The following is a 23,009-nucleotide window of genomic DNA, read 5'->3' as shown; positions in this document are numbered from 1 at the left end:
TCTAAAGGATCCATCTGGCACCATATTTTCAAAATATATAAATATAAGTCTTGATGTATGCTCAGTGATCCAGGTAAGGATGATTGAGCAATCATCTCTAAAGAAACTGAGGACATTACTTGGATGCGTGACTAAATTTTTCTCTCACTGAAAACACGCCGTCCAGACGAACGGCGTGTTTCTGCTATATTCAGTAAGCATTATTTTTTTAACATGCAGGGTTGGTGTTGATATTGTGAATGTATATTTTAATAAAATGTATAATTTAATGAAAAAATCACAATGGTTCCTGAATTTAACCTGTTCTAGATTTTTTGGGATTAAAACCTAACGAATGACAGTTTGAGAAAAAATATGAAACTAACCAATGAGAATCTTCAAACCTGCCACAGCTGTCCAGCCGGGATTACATCTTCACGCCCTCATCCAGGAACACTGACTTCATTTTATATTGCTGAGCATATTTCAGTTTTTAAATTAAATACTTTATTTTTCTGTAATTTTTGCTCATTTGAATACAGCATAGCTGCACTGATTTATTTCTATTGCTATTTCCATGTGTTCCTGTTACTATTATTTACTAGCAGCGCATTAAGAATCAATCATGTTCACCTTACATCCCAGACAAGTCACGTCTGCTGCTTTTAGAAGTCATTGCAGACAAGGATCAGAGAACATATTGCAGCATTTAAGCACAGAGAGTTCTTTTATTCATCGGCTATCCCTTCAGCCTTGCTTCATTTCGGATGTGCTGAGAAGGGGATTGAGACCCAATATTGGCTCACCCCCCCCTCCCTCTACAGTACTTACAGAAGGACAAGAGACATGGCAGGAGGTTGAGGATTGGAAGATTCAGCTGCTGTGTAGCATTAGGACTCACATTCCCAAATAGATTAGAAACAGCATCTGAGGTACACAACAGGCCTCTCAGGGATCGGAAATACCTGGCGTGAAGAGCTGCACCTCAACATTCGAGTGTGTCCGAGAGCTACAACTGCATATGAGCCTCGTGACCTGTGGCAGATGTGGAATTTGACGTAATGAGGGATGAGAACAACTCGGTGCGGACTGGCTGATGGGCTCGGGGGGGTCAGAGTGAAGGATCGCAACCAGAGAAGCAAACACGTCTCTCAGAGCTCAGCAAAACACCAAGTTTCGGATGAGAGATGGAGTATCCTGCTGTTTTTTAACATGGAGACTGTTGTCGTTATACGGATGAGTGGAGCGGGAGGTGGACAGAGGACTAAATGAGGAGTGAAGATGTAATCATGGTTGGACAGCTGTGGAGGATCTGAAGAGGCAGATGACTCTACAGCTGTGCTGTTACAGTACTTCAGCTTCATTTTTTTGAGGTGTGTAGTCAGAGATTGTCAACAACCTTCTCTCAGAGGCAGAGAAAAGTGGTTCTTTGCAAAGTTTAGTTAAAACCACAAAGACAAGATGGGAGCTCCTGTATGACTGGGTGAAAGGTGCTGTCTCAAATTTTATGAACATGTTTTGATTTTTCCTGATACTAATGGCTTCACTGATCACTCAATTTTACACTCTATACCAATTTATCAAGTTCGCGCCAAGATAGCAGTGTTATTCACGAGTAGAGATGTTCAAATTGCAGTATTGCCTTTCAGTCTTCCATGTTGTCTTCCCTGCCAGCTGCCTGCACCAGTACCAGTGAGTTGTAATTACGTTACTGATAAAACTTAATGTGATGTAGAGATGTTTGAAAAGTGCTCCAACTCATTCCTGAATGTAAACACAGACAAACTAGTCAGAGTATCTCATGACAGAGACACATGAGCAGGATTATCTGAGAATGATGCAGCGAAATGTTGTTGAGTGAGTGGTTTCTTCACTTACTGTGGATAAGTGCAGGAAACATTTTAACTTGTAATCTGTTTAACTATTTTTTTTCCAAATGCTCCAAAATATTTCTTTTGTTTTTTGTTTTTGGTGTAAATGTAAAGTTTGCAACTATAGAAAGAAATAATAGCCATGTGCTCACATTCCTTATGTTAGTAAGCTCTGTGGTGATTAATATAACCGGTAGTATGAATATAACCAGAAACTACTGGTGCTAGCATGCCTCGCTAATTAAGTCTTAATTAAGTATTTGAGTTGCATTAAATATTATTTTCATGACCACAGGCTGCCAGTGCTTCTCATACAGGCTGGACGTTTAAGTGTTAATCTGGTTTGAACTTTTAGACACAGTCGTAAAGTTTGCATGAGCTTACTCGGGCAGGTCGGCTTGTGTCTCACTTTGTTTAAAATACAAATAATGAAAATGAGGCAGACAGTAAAGTTGTAGATTTTCACAGCTGTGCTTGACCCCACCCTATGGGGAAAAACACCATTAAGGTGGGGTTTTGCTAGTAATATCTCATTTCATTTGATTTAAAAAAAAATATTATTTTTATTCATCATATAGTGAACGACAATATTAACATTCAGGTATTTGTGTTATATTTATTTTATGGTTGGAGTATAACACCCGGTCTTTTAGATATGTACGAGGAAAAACAACATTTTATCTTACAAAGTCAGATGTGCGAGTCTCTATCTACATTTGAGACAAACTGTGCCCTTGTATTGTTTGATGGCTTCTGATTGGCCAACAGCTTTGTGGTTGGAGTTAGATAGCAAAAAATTATGTCAAGTGCCTCCCATGGTGTGCTAAACAGGTACAGGCTATATGGCTGGGATATAATGTAGACAGAGATATTTTTGAAAAGGAAAAGTGGTAAATTTTAAAACGTATCCATGCACTTGTAGATTTACCTTTAGGTGCATGTAAATGAGTAAATTCCTCCATTATCACTTCACAGGTCTTTTTAGAAAACATTTGCTTTTACTGTCATTGTCTTAGCCATTAATTCTAATGTTTATGGCATTTTGCCCAATGTGTTCCCTGTGTTGATTTTCGCTCTCAAGGACTTTATTTTTCTGTCATTTTGACCCCCATAAAAATCAATGTAAAATGAAGCACTCAGCGGTCGAGGCTGTTATATCATCAGTCAGAGCTAGTGAGATTTGATTGATAGACAAATACACAGGGAATGAATAATAACAGCAGGGCTGGATGGGCTGGTGATTGGATACTGAGTATAAGGCAGAGTAGACTTGATACATAGAAAACTGGGAAGGTTGCTGCTTGTGCAGAGCAGCCAGGTAACCTTAGCTGAACTAAACATAGTTCAGAGGGTGGACAACTCATCCAAACAGGTGAAAAGAGAAATATGCAGTGGAATTCAGGCCTGAAGAGCACCGCTGAGGAGGTGAAGGGCTCCAGACTGGGGTAGAGCCCAGTGGAAAGTCAAAAAAGAGAGACTGGCTGCAGGCAGACAGCGTGAAACTTTTAGAATAATTAATTTATTAAAATGAGTTTCTTAATTTGTTGGAGCCAACTGTGTGGTGAATTTTAAAGAAAGACTCTTCAGTCTGTTCAAGTGAGCACTTTGATTTTTATGCCTTGTTTATTTTTGTTTCACTGAACTTAACTTTTCCATATTTTTGTTGCATTTTTGTTGCTTGTTGAAACCTTTGATATGCTTTGCTTTTACACCTCTGAAATGAATCTAAAATTTGATGAAAATTAGCAACTTTAAATGGTAAATGGCCTGGTAGGTATTTAATGCTTGTCTACTCTGATTGAGCACTAAAAGCCCTTTGTGTAAGAGCTTTAAAGCACACAATCACACTCTGATGGATGCATTTGGGCAACTTGGACTTTAGCATCTTAGCTGAGGACAATTTGACAGGGAGACTAGAGGAGCTGGGGATCAAATAATTGACTTTCTGATTAGCAGATAACCCACCTCCTCATGAGTCACAGCAGAGATTTCCTTTCTTGAAACCTCTTTCTGCTATTGGTGCAGAAGGGAGTCAAAATGATAAGGGGGTAGTAAAACACGCTGTTGGGCTTAGGGGACATGCACAGTTTCATATCTGATGGGTGGGACATCATAATAAAGTTTAAAAGTAAGAATTAAGATTTGAAGGGAAGCAGAAACAGGAAGTCTTTGGCACCCTATGAGCCTGCTCTGTGCCAGCTCTCACTCGCTTCAGGCTCTATTACAGCCTTGACCAACTCCTTCTGTCAGGCCAGATCCAACCATAATCCCTCTGTGGCACACTGAAGCCAGGAGCTTGGGGCTGGGAGCATGTTTAACATCTCGAGTTCTCTTATTCCACTATGGGGAAAGCCGTCTTGGCATGACTGCGCTCCAAGATCAACACAAGGTTGACAGCCATCTGGTCTACAGCGCTGCAAATCCTCAAATGGCAAATACCACCCACAGCTTGGGCTCTGTCTCCCCAACAAACACAGCAGCAGCAGTAGCAGCTCCAACAATCAGTCAGGCAGGCCGGCGGCCTCAGACCAAACGAGGGAGATTAGATCAAACAAACGCTCCCGTGTGTGGGAAGGTGGCACGTCTCTTTAAACAGAGAGGTGATTGGCTTTGTGTTCTTTTATTTATAGCAGCGTTTATCTGAGGGAGGAATAGACTCAGTGAAGGCCACGAGGCTCAGTCATCCGAGGGAACAGGGTTTGTGAGGCAGTCAAGGCTCTCCACACCACATGGAAAGGGGCTGTGGGCACAAGGGTACTATTATCCTCCTTCGCCCACATTCCCTCTCTGGATAATCATTTCTACGAGCGCCACTATAAATCACTTTTAGTGCAATGGAAACATCTATTGTGATTGCCTGCCCTTCTATTGGCAAATGTCATCATCATAATAATACCTGGGAGGGTTGGCTTTACTGTGATTATGAGCACCATGCTGATGTGGGTAGGTGCGACACCAAATAAGTGAAGAACATCCTCAGGGGGCGGATGACTTTTATACAGCAGTGACACGCTCATGTGTTCGGTATGAAAAGTTCTGTCGAGCACAAACAGAAGGTAATCCTCAATCATCTGCTTTTACTCAATCACTGGGATTAAGTTTTGTCACGTTGAGAACATCATTTTACTTTTATGGCTCTGTCACAGTAAATCAGCCACTTAGTGATAAGAAAAGCTTTGGGTTTTTTTTAGTGGTTATGAAATAAAACACATTCAATTTTATATAAAATGTATTCAGATAAAATTTTATTATGGCTGTGGTATGGTGTGTGAGTAGGGACTGATTGAACCCAAAGGTTAACCTTAAAATGAAGCCACAGGAGATGAAAAAGGAAAGCTGCAGTTCCGTTAATGTCCACATGAGGCTGCCTCTAAATTTGAGTCGATCTCCATAGACGCCAGAGTTAAACTGCCAAACTTTACAGGTTAAAAAAATCATATTTACAGCCTGCAACAAAAAGCAAATGTGCCTATTGTGACTACTTTTATGTTTCTTAAAACGCAACAGATTTGATTTTTATGTATTTATTAATTTTTGGTGCCGCTTTTGTCCGATGTCTCGATATACAGAGCTGTAGCTATCCCCCAGGTCCTGACAGCATTTTAATCAACAAAAAGCATAGACTGCTGGATGGCTGAACTGTCAAAGCATTTTTTTTAGGTTTGAGTATCTTATTAGCCTATTACATTGCACTAATTAGCAGGCATCTGTTAGTGTGCACTGCATTTGCACAGTTTACGAATAATAATAATAATAACAATTATAATTCTGGCTCCAAATTACAATCAATGGCCAAACATAACCCTTCACAATAATGTTGTGTTCACACCAAACATGAAACAAAGGAATTCAAAGTCTTCAATCCCATTAAAAACCATGAAATTTGCACCACCACCTGAAACTCTCAAGCAGATTATGTGGATTTTTTCAGTCTTTAAGTTTTCAGTGGCAAAAACAAGCTTACATAATACACATAATTTAAATACGGCAAGACACTGACATAATAGTGGAAATAAACCAAAATTAAGAAAGATCCTAAATAGTGCTGTACGCGTTAATCTCGTTAAAATGGCGTTAAGGCCATAACCGCATTAATGCGGAAAATCTGCATTAGCGAGTTAACACATTAGCGCCGTGTGAGGGGCTGCACGGCGCTAACGTGTTAACGAGCTAACCACGCTAACGCGTTGACGCTGTGCAGCCCTCGCAAGGGGGGATCCGCATTAACTCGCTAACGGAGATTTGCCGCGTTAATGCGGTTATGGCGTTAACGTAATTTTAACGAGATTAACGCTGACAGCACTAATCCTAACACTAACCGAAAACCAAGAATTTAAGAAGAACAAAGAACCCCAACCAAAATCGGACAGTTACCATGACACCGACTGGGATGAAGATGAGGAATCAGTCAAAAGCTGAAATCAAACTACAGCAACATATTTTCAGAAGAAGTCGTACAACTTTACTGGCTTTTAGTCAAGCCCTCCTCTGTTTCCCTGATCTGTCTAAGTGCGAACCTGAAACAGACAGCAATAGCAAAGCTTGTCCTCTATTTTCGACTGTTGGTCTGACCAGGCGAAGGCTGACAAGTTTTTTCAACACAACAGGAAATGTTTAACTTGCATGAACAGTTTGCTTCACCTCACTGGAAAGACTGTATATAATCACACCTTCATGTTTAGTGTGAACTCACCGTAGGGCTTCAAAACGAATCCAAATCCATCTTTTGTATACATTCTTTGATTGCACCTCACTGTAGTCCCTTCTGCTGATGTACAGCAACATAACTCGGACAAACCACCCACAGAAGCTCATAGTGAACCAATAGTTTTAATTACGAGTATTTTTCAAGTATGGTTATAATTATGGATTACATTCTGTGTTGATTCTTATACAATACCATAGGAAAAAATATTTATATTTTTATGTAAGTAGAGGATAGAATGTGAAGACTGCAATTACAGATTTGAATGTTTTAAATAAACACAGCATCTGTTTCCCAGTATGGAAGTATTGGATAGTTATGTTGCATTTTTTATATTTTGGCAGTTAGTTTACCAAAAATCTGAGAGAAAATCAGTTAAACTGCATGGAAACAAAGCAAAATTGTTATTAAGGCCTTATTGCTGCTTTTTCTAGTGCTTTAACTGCATTGAGTGACCTTCTGCAGGAGATAGAGTGTGCTCCTTTCATGGAGCTAACCAGCTGTCATTAATGCCTGGATAGGAGTCTCTAACCCGTGCATTGGTTCATATGTGATTTTTTTTTTGTTTCCTCTCTGGTCAGTGCCTCTGACCTGCACTTGCCTGTTAAATTGCTTAGAATTAGCATGTACGACAGAACTGGGACACATAAAAGCTGCTATTTGCTTAAGTCCAATGTGCCGCGTCAAACACGCAAATCTTATGAGCTGCATGCAAAGAAAGAGAGAGAGATATCTAAGTCTGAAACCAGCTTCCAGCAGTCTTTTGTAAACAGTATCTTCCAGGACCCTGATGTCAAACATTACCAAGCACAGCAACTAACAAAAGGAGTTCTGTTGTTTGGGATCTGGGATGCATCAACTGCGTTATGTGTCAGCTACCAGTGTAGTTTCCTGCTCCCCTATCATCCTCCCCCCCAAACCCATTACACCTATCTTATCGCATTTTCCGCTCCCAAAGCTTTACAGTCACATTTTCTTTACTTGCCTTCCTAAAATTAAGGATCTTGCCTGCCTGCCAGGTTAGCTGCTCGTAGATCAATCCCCTGCCTGTTTAGTTAATTGTCGGCAATTGTGAACTGTGTGTAATTCATCCCTCGACGTAATCCATCAGCTGATCAATCGTATTGACGCACAGGAGTCTTCCTGTTTCGACGTGTGTTTATCACAGCGGTGTGGAGAACACGTGTGGAGAGAGGCTGGTGGATGTTTGTCATGTTGATGAATATGAAACAAAGCACTGAAGCAAGGCATAAGTTAACATGACTGTGACTTACGCTCACTGTAATATTATCAATTAAGTGTAGTTTAATTGTTTTTTCTAGGACACTTAATCACACTGAGGCTTATATAAAATATAGATATATTTTTTTTTTATCTGCTGACTCAAAATCTTCAATCAAAATCCATGTTAGAAAAGCAATGGACAAACAGATAATTGAAAAAGTATATGCTTTCATTATTTCAGATATGAAAAATATCCATATTCACTCATTCTGAATGCCTGATTGTGATTCTTTGCTGTTTTCCTTTTTTGTAGACACCCTGAAGTCACCTATCGGTTCAGGTTCACATTTCGAACGGCGCCATCTTGAGCTTGACATCTTGAAACCAGGGACACGGCAGACTCACAAGGTAAGGTCGCCACTCCTTAAAACAGCCTTCTTTATTGTCTGTGACAGGTCTGTTCCTTCCAACTCATCACATATGTATGCTGGCCAAGGATTGACCACATAACATCACATTTAAACACAATAAGTAAACATTGTTTTCTAATGCAGCTCTAAAGATATATGTGGGGGTATTTTAACCTATAACACAATCAAATACTATTTTTAGTGCTTAAATGTAAAACAAGGATGAAAGTAAAAGTGCAAAATACAAGGATGCAATCCAAGATCTCCAAGAATGAACATGATTACTGCCACGATACAGTAATAAAGCAGAATACATTTAATGACTAGTATTTCCAATGCCAGCTACTAAGAGCTGCAATGTTTAAACATATAGTCAAATATTTGCGCACATCCTTAGTTAAAATTGCTAAAACTGATGAAAAAGAGTGGTTCGTGTGCAATAGTAACCAGACCAGCATTATTTGTTGACCTAAGATAAGAACTTGGAAAGGGATACTTTTATTTTGTGGAACAAGGAATTTTATTTATCTGAAAAAAGTCACCTTAACGACTGATCACTAAATGAAAATCTGTAGATACCAATTAAGGGGCTTTTTAAATAGAAATATTGTTTGTGATTATGTTGAACAAGAAATTTGAATACATCACTTTAGGTTTTGGGAAAGTGAGGACATTTCTTTCTGCTCTGTGAAGCTATACAAGTTTACAACTGATACTTTAGCAGCAAGTTGATTTTAAAATTCACAAATGTAACAGCACCTGGTTTTCTTTCATGTGGAATGGGTATTGAGACATATTTGAATTGGGTGATCAAGGACAACCAAAGGCCAGTTTTTACAAGTGGTGTCACAAAGCATTTATAATGAATTCTAAGCACCTCAAATACAGGGTCTGTTCAGTGAATGGGTTTCACAATTCTTAACTTTAAAATGCTCACACTCTGACATGTGACAGCATCTGTTGTGCCAGTGATACACACAAGCCGAGAGCAACAGCTCACGGTGTGAGCAAGGTGATGCCATGCATGCATAAAAAAGGAATTGAATAGATTTCCCTGCATTTACAGTACTGTAATAAAGTATTTATTTAGTATTTTTCTTGATTTCTTTTATTTTTTTTTACCTTTTTTGTCACATTTGTCACACGTTACAGCAAATAAAACAAGCTTTATATCAGACATAGATAATGCAAATAAATAATATATATTTATAGTTTATTTTGTTCATTTTTCAATGATGATTTCATTTATTATTGAGAAAAGGGTTATCCAAACCTGGTTATAACATGGCCAGCTTCTTCCTCCGGTTAAATCATGAATTCTTTCTAATTAACCACATGTTTAAAAAAAAAACTATCATATCAAAGTTTCACCCTCGAAATTCTTCCAGTTGTGACAACCCTATTATTTTCTGACATCTCATAGAAAGAGCACAAAACAGCAATTAACAGAACTAATAAACTTTGATTACTCGATAAGAAAGATGAATATTAGTTGCAAAACTAATCCAGCAGTCCTATTGTATCTTGCTAATGAAAGAAACCTGAGCTCACCTCTCTTGACAGACACACTGTGCTACAGAAAACCTGAAACTGTTCCAAAATCATTGTGTGAGTAATGAACAGGATAAGGCCTGAGACTCATTTTTTGATGGAGATGAATTACCGAGAATGAAAGAAAAAAGAAAATGAAGGGGGAAAAAACACTACAAAAGCAGCAGAAACACCGACTGACAACCCAGACTCAGCGCTCAGATCTCAGAGTCCAAGTCTCTGACAACACTGATGGCAGCGTCTGCACTGGGTGACAGGCCCGATCCATTTGGCGCGGCGCGTGAAGACACAAACACAAGCTGTCTAAAGAGAGTAAGGTAGACTTCAATCAGCTAAAAGGTGATAAAACATAATTAATTCAATCACCCACTCAGAGGACAGGGAGGGTAGAGGAGAGAGAGAGGCTGAGAGGAAAGCAAAAACCTGGAGGGATGCATTCACACGGGCACGTTAATGGGAAACTGCACTTACTTTCTTTCAAAGCCCTTTCTACCTATTTATCCACTACTCAATAAGGAGCTTGCATCTGATTCTGTGTGGTTTCACAATACAGCCATTAAACACACAGTCGGTCAGCAGCGCTTGTGCATGCAGATAAAAAAGGGAGGGGCTCTATGTTAATATAACTCATACTTAGACACCTTTATTCATTAACAGTAACCCGGATCATGATAAATGGCTAACAGAGGGGACGAGTGCATATGTATGCCTGCCTGCGTCGTCCTAAAGCTGCCCGAGAGACCATTAACACCTCAACCGGTCCAGCTTTCTGTATCAGGGTCAAGTAGGCTGCGATTAGTCCGCCGCAACATGCACCGCACCTCCTCGAAAAGAGCCTGAAAAACAGGTTTCAATAAAAGCAAGAGCATCAGATTCCTTCTTGTCAGCCTGGTGTGAAATATACACCAGGAAAATTAGTAGTTTGTGTGTGAAGGTAGATGACAGCGAGAGACGGAGATCAGAGAAGTGAGAGTGAATCCGTGAGGGGAAGTAGATGTTCATTTCATGAAGTATATTCCTGAGAAATGGCGTACTGGTGAAAGTCGACTCCACTTCCCCAAGGCACACCGGTCTCCCACAAGAGCAAGGTGTGAGGAAGGAGAACAATAGCTCCTCAAAGGCAGAGTCATGTTTCAGCACAATTGCTGCCCGCAGTTATACAAGGCCGTTACATCCTGTCTCCCATGACAACCAAGCCCCAAGCTCCGGGGATTGGCCTCACCGGTCTTACCTGACCACAGCGGGTAGTCGCTACTAGAGATGAGCTGATGACACAAACAAGCTCCTATTAACAAAAACCTTTAGCTTTCATTAGTCTGACATTTAAAGTCCTCATACTTCCATAATTTAGCTGCCAGTGGCAGCAGTTTCTTATCAGTATGTTTTGATCCCTTGTACGTCTCCACAAATCAATATTAATTAAATAAATAGTTCATACTCACAGTGAATCAAATAACAAATGTTAAGAAAGGGCTAGTGTGCAGAATGAACCCAGAGAACATTAGGCTATCAGACAGTCTCTGAATTTAATATTGAGAACAAATGAATTTGATTCCTAAATAAAAACATTAAAGATGCAAAGGAAAACTGCTGTTACCTGTTAGCCCAGTCTAACAGCAAATCATTAAATCATCACAAAAAACAATCTGTTTGCGTTCAGTTTGTAAGTAATAGAATATGATATACTTTATTGTGCCCTAAGATGAATTTGTTGTGCTGTTACAGAAGTTGCTTTAACAAAGAGTCAGTAAACATGGAAAGAAAAGAGAAATTTCAAAGTGCTTTAATTTTGCAGCAGTTCACCTGCAACAATCGAAACATGAACTGTTAGGAAAAGTGGATTTCAAAATCAGAGAACATCAGGAATAAATACCAAGGAGCACAGAGAAGGAAGGCACAGCTTACCAAGATGATCTGACAATGACTGAGACAGTGTTTAAAAAAGGTATACAAAGCACAGCTGAAGACAACGTAATGAGACGGGTGGAAGGTAAACTTAACACAAGACACAGAGAACAACAGCTACCAAAATAAAACAAAGTAAGACGCAACTGAAACAAGATTAACTTGAGACAGAAGACACCAAAAGACAAAAATCACAGAGACTGGAACAGAATGGAACAAAAAAGGGCGCAAACTAAATACTACCTGAAAGTCACAGTAACAGAAGACTTAAGAAGACTAGAAAATAAACCATAAAGAACCCATGAAATACAGAACATATACAACTATAAGTGAGTAAAAACAACAACTCTATTAATAGAAAACTAAATACTGACTAATTAGGACACTCACGTAGTTCTTTATGTTTGAAAAAACCCACAAAAAAAGAAAACCTTAATACAAGGTCCAGGGACTGTAACAAAAAAGTCTCTGTAGGAGAAACTAGCACAAAACGAATTCAAGGAGACAAAATATCGCACATGTATTGTCACATGGACACAAAAAGCATGCGCTACAATACAATACAAAGTTTTATATGGGTAATGGTTTGTCTTTTATTAAGTTAAAGAAAACTAGTATTATGTGTTACATCCTACAGAGAAATAAGATCTCACAAGAAGAGGGGAAAAAATACAAGCCGCATAATCCAGACACAAAAATACTCGATTTTTAGAAACGATGTATTTATAATCTGCTGCTCTTTAGAGCTGATGACTCAGTCTGTTGGCTCAGTTGCAAGGACTTTGAAAATATTTGTCTCTGTCCAATGCCCCTAACTGTCTCCTGCAGCTTTATAAAAGCATAATTCAACCTTGTTAGTCATGTCCAAAACCTACAAGATTACACAAAATCTGCTATTCTGTCTTGTTAAAGTACTAGCAAATGGCACAGATCACCACCTGAATCCACCTTGCCACCTTCAATTTGCAGATGTGGGACTAAAAAAAACATAGAAGTGCTCACGTTGGCATTGTAAATCGTAACAGCTGTGAACATACTAAATCAATAGTGTTCATTTGTATTCACGCACACGTGTTAGCATAAGGGAACTGAGTTCACTTGTTACAGTGTGGTTATCTGTATTTTTTGGGGGGGTTTTGTGAGAGCAAATCTTCCTCTGGGACTGTAGATGTTGTCTTTGATATGAAAGCAATTAGATGAAAAAGAAAAATTTAATAAAAATTGAATTGGGTCTTGTGTGGATTGATTTTATGTCACTAATGATTAAATCTTAATATCTAGCGGACTCGTAGATCATTTTAAACTCACTTGACGCAGATTAATGGTGAGGCTTGTTTGATTTTTTTTTTTGTGCGACTGAAATAACATGTAAACTGATATCCACTGGATTTACTTTCGACCTGATGGCAGATTACAGCATCGCAGTCCAATGTAACATAGCTGGCATGCAGGACGGCACGCTATAATCCCGTTACAAGCTGGTTTGTTGTTGTTTGTATAAACCCCTTATAATCTTAATATCTGCCGGTCCTGCCATCATAATGAATAGCTCCTATCAAACTGTATTACTTTCTAAAGCTGCTTTGTCTGTTATGAGAATTTTGAAGCCGTAATAAATGGAGATAAGGCGGGCCACATGACAAAAATCACCATAAATTTGTTTTAGGGATAATTTAAATAATGATATGGATGGTTTCCAAAGACGAAACACAGCTTTTGTTTCCTTTTGTGCGCCAGTGTATGATGTTGCTCATCAAGAAAAAGACCTGTAAGAAAAGCGAGGAAGCATTATAGTTAAAAAGAGACACAAACAATGAGACAGAGAGCAGAAGGGAAACACAGAGCGGCTTCTGTCTCAATGTGGATAATTACATTTCTACCTTTCTCTGGCAGTTGCATAGCCTTAATGCTCGTAATTAATTTCATTATTTTTGGCCCTGGCTGTTGAGTGCAGATTAGTTCTCTCTGAGTTGTGGGGATAAACACACGGTAATTGCTTATTACTCTCAGAGCCCACATTAGATTATACTAAAGCCAATGAATTAGAAAATATCCAATCACCTTTAGCTAAAATTCAAAACCCGCTTCTGTTATTGCCGGCGCTTGTTTTCATTTGTCCAATACATCCTTCACTGTGTGTGGATCAACCTGTAACGATGCTCCAGGCCCGGATACTCTAAATTACTTCTGTATTTGTTCTTTTAATGTAATCTTTTCCTGGCCTTTCCTAAATTTACTGCAAGATTACTCACTTAGAGACTTTCTGCATAGGTCTATATGAGCGATAATATAGTAGAAATACAGGTTTTGGTGATTTTTTGAAACACTGTTCTCTCCTATAGAGCAGCAATGATAGCAAAGATGAAAAGCCTTACTCAAAGTGGACCTCCGTAGTTGTTGTTTATCAGCAGCTCCCAACTGAGATTTTACCAGCTGGACTCGAATTGAGTGCCTACTGCTTTTAATAGTGGCTCCCTGGCATCTGTTTAATATTCACCGGGCTCGTAAAATAAGTTACTCTGTGTTTGTCAGTAATTCTTCAGAGAAAACTTTCATAGGTATTAATAGTGTGAGAGCCAGAGAAGCTTTTATTTTAATCATCCGACTAATTAATTCTCACCAAAGTTCTTGTTAAGTTAAAAATGAATTTATGATTAACCACATTACACCCACACATCTGTTTTCACTTATGTTGTTTTCACTTATGTTGCTCTTCCCTGATTAGATCTCACAACTTCAGCATTCCTGTGAGTTTTCTTACACTTCAGAGCAAAACTGGTGGGACTGACAGGGCCATCAGAGTTGATAGGGGAGCTGTTATTTGTTAATGAAAAGCAAGAGGTGATGGAGATCCTCCAGATCCTCCACTGGTATCCACCGGAGCCAGGTTGAAACCCATGTTGGTGCCATTCCTTTGGACATTCAGAGCCTGGACATGCCACCTGAAAATCCCACCTGGGCTAGCACGTGCAACTTTACACAATGCTATAACAATATGTATTAACAATTAAAAACATGTGGCCCAGCAAGCCGTATATTATTATTAATATTATTATCATTAACTCCTTTATTTAAAATGGTAAATGGCCTTTATTTGTAAAGCGCCCAACACTACATTCAGTCATTCACACACTGGTGATGGCAAGCTACATTGTAGCCACTGACAGAGGCGAGGCTGCCAGACACTGGCGCCACCGGGCCCTCTGACCACCACCAGAAGGCAGTGGGTGAAGTGTCTTGCCCAACGACACAACAACTGAGACTGTTCGAGCAGGGGCTCGAACTGGCAACCTTCCGATTACAAGACGAACTGCCAACTCTTGAGCCACAATCGCCCCAAGTCAGTACTTAGTACTAAGTTAAACAAGTACTAAGTTAATCATGGAGATCAAGAACTTAAAAGACACCTATACAAATACACATATACAAAAATTGAGACAAGCAGCTACATAACAAAAGGACACATATACACACAAATGTTTGAATAGCTGCAGATGAACTAATGCAACCTTTAAAATGTTCCAGTGAAGTCAAAGAATACAGCATCACAGTTGTTCCATTTATAGGCAGCACATTATTTAAATCCAGTTTTTCCCATTTCAGTATGAACAAGAGGTACAGCTAATGTTAAAATGTCCTACAAACTGACATAGTAAGTACTGTATTTAAATTCAAGCAAGGAGTGGAGGTAAGCAGGAAATCTTTGCAGCAAAGCCTTGAAAATAAACATCATACAATGCTGCTCTTTTCAAGTTACTAGGCGGAACCATCCTTTTTATTCATATAAGATGCAAAGGTGACTAAGAAAAGAATCGCCAGTGATGAATTGTAATGCACTGTGATGCACAGAATCAAGAGGCTTCAAGGTGGATATAGAAGCACGAACATAAACAATATCACCATAATCAAGCGCAGACTAAATCGTGGATTGTACAATGATCTTACAACTAGTGAATGACAAACAGGATTTGGTTCTATATAAAAATCCAATCTTCATCTTTAGTTTTCTTGAGATTACGCCCACACATGAACAAAGATCAGGCAGCTACGTCATTAACATTATGACACTTTTATTCTAAACTATTGTGTAATCCAAAAGCACACATTCTTCTTATAAAAAACTAAAAGACTTAGTTTCGATCATTTTTACCGTCACTACTGCTCACTCTCCTTTTCACTCTCCTAAGAGCCCTAGCTGATATTCCTGGCACTTCCCTCCCTCTTGGTGCGTAGTGGGGAATATTTCATAATTTTATTTTTGTTTTTCTATTTATATATGACTTTTGAAGAAAGGGTACTTTTTGCATAATTGTTTAAATTAGGTTTTAGACACTCTAAAGCTTTAAATACTATATATATATATTTTTTAAGTATGTTTTGGGGGGCTTGTTGCCTTTTTTTGATAGCGCAGCAGTCACTAGATCAGAAAGCGGGCAGAAAGAACGAAGACAGCACAGGCCCTTGGGTTTGAGATGAACCCAGGTTGGTGGATATTTTCCAGGGAAGGTTTGCTGTGGTTCAACCTCAGCCAATGACAAGCTGTTGGTAGTTTCGAAAGAATCAGATCACAATAGAAGCAACTGGAGGGTGCCTGAGCTCCCCCTTAGAGACAAGGTGACGAGTTTGGTTGTTCAGTAAGATAAAGTCACAACTTTTAAACATTAAAAACAGCAAGTTGAAGTGACTTACTTATTGCCTCCTAAGTGAGGTGTTTTGAGGAGATCTCAAAGAGACCTCAAGATTATGCCTCTACAGCTGGAACACCTAAGTGTCCTCCCACAAGAGCGGCTAGGGAGAAGGAAGTCTGGGTATCTTTGCTTGAATTGCTGGCCTCATGACATGAAAAAAATGGAGGGATGTTGCCAGTCAATAACAAACTTTGCTTAAAGCTATGTGTTCTGCAGAAAGCTTTATACCTCTAATATATAGCACAAAAAGTGGACGTGGAATAAAATACACGAATGAAGCATGAGTAATTATATTGGTGATGCAAACACAGTTAAACACAGAAATGGAAGGATAAAAGTGATATGAAGCAACTAAAACCACTGGAGTTAAATACAGGTAAATAAAGTTAAAATTTATCCATAGGAACGAAAGCTAGTAGCAATGCAAAGCAACTCTTTTCTATATTTCAAAAAGTATCCTAAAATATAACTTTGCAGTCACTAGTGTGGCAACACTTGGGCATATCTCTGACTCAGAACTCAATATGTGGTTACAGAAATGTGCTTATCTGTCACGAACAAGAGAAAATCTACCTGAGAAGCACATCAGAGCACAGGCTGTTATGAATGGGTCATAACTCCTGTAACAAGATCTCTGCAGAGAAACCTAGTGTTCCATCAGGCAGGGTGAGAGCTTGACGGAGACTGAGGACAGGACTTCTGACAGTGCTTCTTTGTATGAAGCCAGTTTTCAGTCTGACTCAGTGAAAAGCCAACATAACGAGATCTAGTAGTTAGGAGGGTAGATAAGACAGACACCCAATGGAAAAGAGAGGAAAAGATGAATCACTGTGGCAACAGAAAAAACTGGTACTTCAAAGAATATTCACGCACCTGCTCTCGAGGTCCTCATTTCTGCATCTTTGTGCTTTGTTTGTTCACTTAGGAGCTCCTCGCCAGAGATTTTTTTTTCCCTGCTCAAGGGTTCTTCAGGGGACTAGAGCAAGATTTTAATGATAGAGGGTGTCCTGTGGTGTGTGCTTGTTAATCTGATGATGTCTTATGATGATGTGCTGATGACCACAGTTCTAGTCACAACCCTAAAATGATATTCTAGTAGCATAGGTTTAGGTTTAGGATAATCATAGATGGTGACTTAGGTTAAAGTCCAGTTTACTTCACTCTGTTTATTTCCCATTATTGAGTTGACTGTGAGCACCTGCAGACATATAAGACCAATTCAAGATGGTTTACCAGCAGCTTATAAACCTTCATGACCAGCCTTTTCTTTCTTAATTCTCTTTTTATAGAGATATTTTCTCCCACGTTCTGTCTTTTAGAGAAAAAGGATTTATAATAACTGGGAATAGCAGTGAGACCAGGTGTACCCTGTCTATCATCTATAAGTTTATAGTGGCATAAAATATAGATGTTATTTATTATTTAAATACTTGAAATCAAGGAGTGGACAGCTGAGCACACACACGGCGGTTCTGTGAGTTGTCTGTCTACCCAACACCTGATAAGGAGCCACAGTTAGCTTCTATCAGCAAGCAGCTGGACTGTCCTTGAGGTCTTTTGTGGAGACAAAACAGAAGGCACCAAAACAGTCAGGTCATCATGCTTCACGCAGGTTCCACAAGGACTGAGATGTCAACTCCACCTCCCGAAAAATCTAATCTAACTTTGTACTCTCCATCACCTTTGTGAAAAAAGTAAGTCGTAAGTTAGTAACTAGAAGGCGAACTGTTTATGGTCGATCCATATGTATATAATTACATATGGAAAAAACAATAAGCACAAGCAGCAATACAGGTCCTTCTCAAAAAATTAGCATATTGTGATAAAGTTCATTCCTGTAATGTACTGATAAACATTAGACTTTCATATATTTTAGATCCATTACACACAACTGAAGTAGTTCAAGCCTTTCATTGTTTTAATATTGATGATTTTGGCATACATAACTCATGAAAACCCAAAATTCCTGTCTCAAAAAATTAGCATATTTCATCCGACCAATAAAAGAAAAGTGTTTTTAATACAAAAAAAGTCAACCTTCAAAATTATGTTCAGTTATGCACTCAATACTTGGTCGGGAATCCTTTTGCAGAAATGACTGCTTCATTGCGGCATGGCATGGAGGCAATCAGCCTGTGGCACTGCTGAGGTGTTATGGAGGCCCAGGATGCTTCGATAGCGGCCTTAAGCTCATCCAGAGTGTTGGGTCTTGCGTGTCTCAACTTTCTCTTCACAATATCCCACAGATTCTCTATGGGGTTCAGGTCAGGAGAGTTGGCAGGCCAATTGAGCACAGTAATACCATGGTCAGTAAACCATTTACCAGTGGTTTTGGCACTGTGAGCAGGTGCCAGGTCGTGCTGAAAAATGAAATCTTCATCTCCATAAACCTTTTCAGCAAATGGAAGCATGAAGTGCTCCAAAATCTCCTGATAGCTAGCTGCATTGACCCTGCCCTTGATAAAACACAATGGACCAACACCAGCAGCTGACATGGCACCCCAGACCATCACTGACTGTGGGTACTTGACACTGGACTTCAGGCATTTTGGCATTTCCCTCTCCCCAGTCTTCCTCCAGACTCTGGCACCTTGATTTCCGAATAACATGCAAAAGTTGCTTTCATCCGAAAAAAGTACTTTGGACCACTGAGCAACAGTCCAGTGCTGCTTCTCTGTAGCCCAGGTCAGGCGCTTCTGCCGCTGTTTCTGGTTCAAAAGTGGCTTGACCTGGGGAATGCGGCACCTGTAGCCCATTTCCTGCACACGCCTGTACACGGTGGCTCTGGATGTTTCTACTCCAGACTCAGTCCACTTCTTCCGCAGGTCCCCCAAGGTCTGGAATCGGTTCTTCTCCACAATCTTCCTCAGGGTCCGGTCACCTCTTCTCGTTGTGCAGCGTTTTCTGCCACACTTTTTCCTTCCCACAGACTTCCCACTGAGGTGCCTTGATACAGCACTCTGGGAACAGCCTATTCATTCAGAAATTTCTTTCTGTGTCTTACCCTCTTGCTTGAGGGTGTCAATGATGGCCTTCTGGACAGCAGTCAGGTCGGCAGTCTTACCCATGATTGCGGTTTTGAGTAATGAACCAGGCTGGGAGTTTTTAAAAGCCTCAGGAATCTTTTGCAGGTGTTTAGAGTTAATTCGTTGATTCAGATGGTTAGGTTAATAGCTCATTTAGAGAACCTTTTCATGATATGCTAATTTTTTGAGACAGGAATTTTGGGTTTTCATGAGTTATGTATGCCAAAATCATCAATATTAAAACAATGAAAGGCTTGAACTACTTCAGTTGTGTGTAATGAATCTAAAATATATGAAAGTCTAATGTTTATCAGTACATTACAGGAAATAATGAACTTTATCACAATATGCTAATTTTTTGAGAAGGACCTGTAAATGGAAACATAGAAGGCAAACAGATTATCTGACAACTGATGAGGGAAGACATAAGACTATATAGAGACAGAGCTGATTAGACACAGGGCAAACCACGTGATAATGTTTAGCACTTCAGTTGAAGACAACTGGACTTGGAAGTCTTTTTTTCTTCTCCAGAACTGAAGGAACCTTTTATGGGATTGCTCCCATGGAAACAAACCAGCTACTTTAGTATTGGAACTGCCAACATGATTCAGAAACTACTCTCCAACTGGTCAAGGAATATACATTTCTCTGAAGAAATGTGTGTGACAGGTTTCTTTAATTTACTACAAAAAACATGACTGAAATTGCACTTGAAAAAAGGGATTAAATATGTAGCTAAAGTTCTTGGTTTCCTCTAGATTATTAGGGAGAAGTCTAGTCTCAGTTCATTTTGAGTTGTATGGGGTTTTAAAGGTATAGTTTGCAAGGTTTTGCATCAGCCATAATACAAAGCAGATAAATGTATTTTTAACAGGTGCTCATTAGTTAGTTATAGCATCTAGCATGGCTGCATTAATCTGCTACAAGGTCCCAGGGGCAAAGACGAGGTGCTGGTTCTCTCATTAACTGCCCATTACTCCCACTCTGTGCGCAATTTTTTTCAGTAATGGAATACCCCCTGACCCAAGGTTGATGGTCTCTAAACTTGATTTTTGACACGGAGATCTGCTTAAATATGTCAGCTGATACTGCACTTTAAACCTGAAAGTTGATCTTACAGCATAGGTGAACATGTCGGCTAATAGTGGGTTGATTACATATCAAGCGCAGAATGGGCCCCATTATCGTTCATTCGTAAGGAGTCGTGTTTGAGTCCAACATTCACTCTTCTTTTATCACTATCAGATTATAGAACTCCTAAGGGGGATATCTCTCTCTTTAGCTGATAAATGCTCAAATATCTTCAATCTGTTTGGATGCATAGTTGTTGAATCTCACTGATGTGACCTTATTAGTAGTTTTTCATTTACAAAAATGAACTGGGAAAGTCTCATGCTCCTGGTTTCTTCTTTAATGTTTGTGTTAGTCCATATCTTTGTTACTTTCTTTGTCTTCTTTCTTTGCACTTCTGGTTTTATTTTTGACTTTTTCAACTTTATGTCCATCTCCTGTGACTTGACGCATTTTCTTTGGGTGTAGTTGAATGCTCAGTTTTGCTTAGGAAGAGTTAGTGAAGTTATCATGGATTTTCGAGTTCAGTATCCAACCATAATCACAACTAAACCTTATCCCTAACTGTGTGATATCTAAAAGGAGACTTATTTGGCTTTTGGAAAACGTTCTGCAAAGTCTTGGCACACAGGATGAAAAAAATTAGTTTTTTCTCCAAAACTTTAGGCAAACTTAGGTCTTAGGGTAAATTATATGTGAAACCAGGATAAACGCTTTTTTGAAATCCCAGGCGAGCAACTTTCAATGAGCACACAGGATACCATTGATTGACATATGACCTGGTAGTAATTATATTAGAGGGTTACCAACCAGAGTCTGGCTTGAAAGATCAGCTTCAAAGCTTTGAGTGTAGATGCAGATTGAGACCACATTTTCTTATGTATGTAACCCAAACAAATTAAACAAAAGAGATTTTTTGGAGCAAGTAGAAGTTAAAGTTGAGAGAGAATTGGGTACTTACAAATGGAGGGAGTTTTTCTTTCCCCACTGTTGCCTTTCCCACTGTTTGTACCCCCGTGCTCATAGGGGCTCATATGATTGTTGAGGTTTCCTCTGTATTATTGTCGGGTCTTTACCTGACAATATAAAGTCCCTTAAGGCACATGTTGTTGTGATTTGGTGCTATATAAATAAAATTGAATTGAAAATTGAATTACAAATAAGCAAGATAATTTCTACTGTTAGCTCCAGCCGATTTTCTTTGTTGGCAGGCTGACCTGTGCTGTTTCTGCTGCTGCTCTGGGGTTTACTAATCCTTGTGGATTTAGCCGACTGCATTCTACAATATATACTGCATGATGTATGCAGGTGTTACATGAGCAATCACATCTAGTTTCCAGCCCCTGCAGTTCCCAGTAAAAACTAGTATAAAGGTGGATCTTGGCAAGCGTTACTAAAGAACATCGTCAACTTAAATTCAAATTAATGTCCCCTAACAGAGCCCTTCCAGAAACTACTCTTGTTACTCAGCACCCATACTAAAATGCATTTAAAGCACTAAATTAACTTGCTTTCAGCGGGACATAAAATCTGCATGTGCAGGCCTATCTAGTCAAATCTGATAAAAATCGCTTAAAAGTTTGCTGCGAGTTAAAGTAACCCCGACCCCTATTAACCTTTAGTTCTCCTTGGAAAATACAGCAACTGTGTCTTTGTTGTGTGCTGAGCTAGCTAGATTCTGAGGTTCTGTGACCACAACTTTCTTTATATTTGCGTCTGCTGACACATGACAAGGATGAGAAGTTAAAAAATGATGTGCAGAGTGTGCAGGTAGGGCCTGGGGTGACATTATTTCCTCCATGGCTCGCTTGACAATGTTTTGTATTAAACTGTCTATCAGATTTAATTACTCATTAACTGAAGGTGATGTTCTGGATCGCTGCAGCCCACTTTAAACCCTCAATGCAGATACAAATACTTGTACAGAGTGCATGGAGGCATGTTTAAAAGCCAGACTAAATTTCTTCTGAAGGACAGGAGGAGTTCTGGGCGGCAGCAGCCTGGCCCTGCCACTAAAGGTAATAGGGTCAGACAGCTGCATATTAGCCGCGGATCATCTGCTTTGACACAGCCTTGGATCTAACTGGCGGCAGCAACCCAGATCCCATACCTGTCCCAGCAGGCATATCCCAGAACTCGCTGCATATACAGGGGACTCAGTTGCATGCCTTTTCCTCCCCAGCTTCCCAGGTACACTTCACGCCTCGTGGATTCTCCGTGCGGGCCTCATCTTCGAAGACATCCACACTCTCTTCTTGCGAAGGTTGGCAGATACATGCAAAATGCACCGAAGCAGATGAGTTGCAGAATGTGCTTGCTCTGATATACAGCACCTTCTCTCCAGCCACGTGTTTTGCTAGAGGTCCATAAGTCCCAAGGAGATGGGAGGTCTGACCATTTATTTCACAGACACTAGAGCAGATCAGACTGAGAGAGCCCCCTCTCCCCACGGCCCCTCATTTGAACAAGACAAACACAAGGCCTGTAATTAAAGATGTAACAAAAGCTCTGTCAATTGTTTTTCCTCTCATCTCCGCTGGCGTGTCGCCTTGCATTACGGCACAAAGCTTAGTCTG

At 39.6% G+C, this 23,009-nt stretch overlaps 1 protein-coding gene across 2 annotated transcripts in view; it reads left to right on the top strand.

Moving 5' to 3' along the window:
- Positions 1-23,009, top strand: part of LOC134634101 (cadherin-20-like) — a 100,865-nt gene that overhangs the window by 30,407 nt on the left and 47,449 nt on the right. For both annotated transcript variants that reach the window (XM_063483170.1, XM_063483171.1), the window contains one exon: positions 8,093-8,187. The gene's annotated coding sequence lies outside the window, so the exon portion shown is untranslated. The remainder of the gene's footprint in view (positions 1-8,092; positions 8,188-23,009) is intronic.

Source organism: Pelmatolapia mariae, linkage group LG9 (assembly GCF_036321145.2).
Source record: "Pelmatolapia mariae isolate MD_Pm_ZW linkage group LG9, Pm_UMD_F_2, whole genome shotgun sequence".
Classification (NCBI taxonomy): Eukaryota; Metazoa; Chordata; class Actinopteri; order Cichliformes; family Cichlidae; genus Pelmatolapia; species Pelmatolapia mariae.
This window is presented reverse-complemented; position numbering and strand designations above follow the sequence as displayed.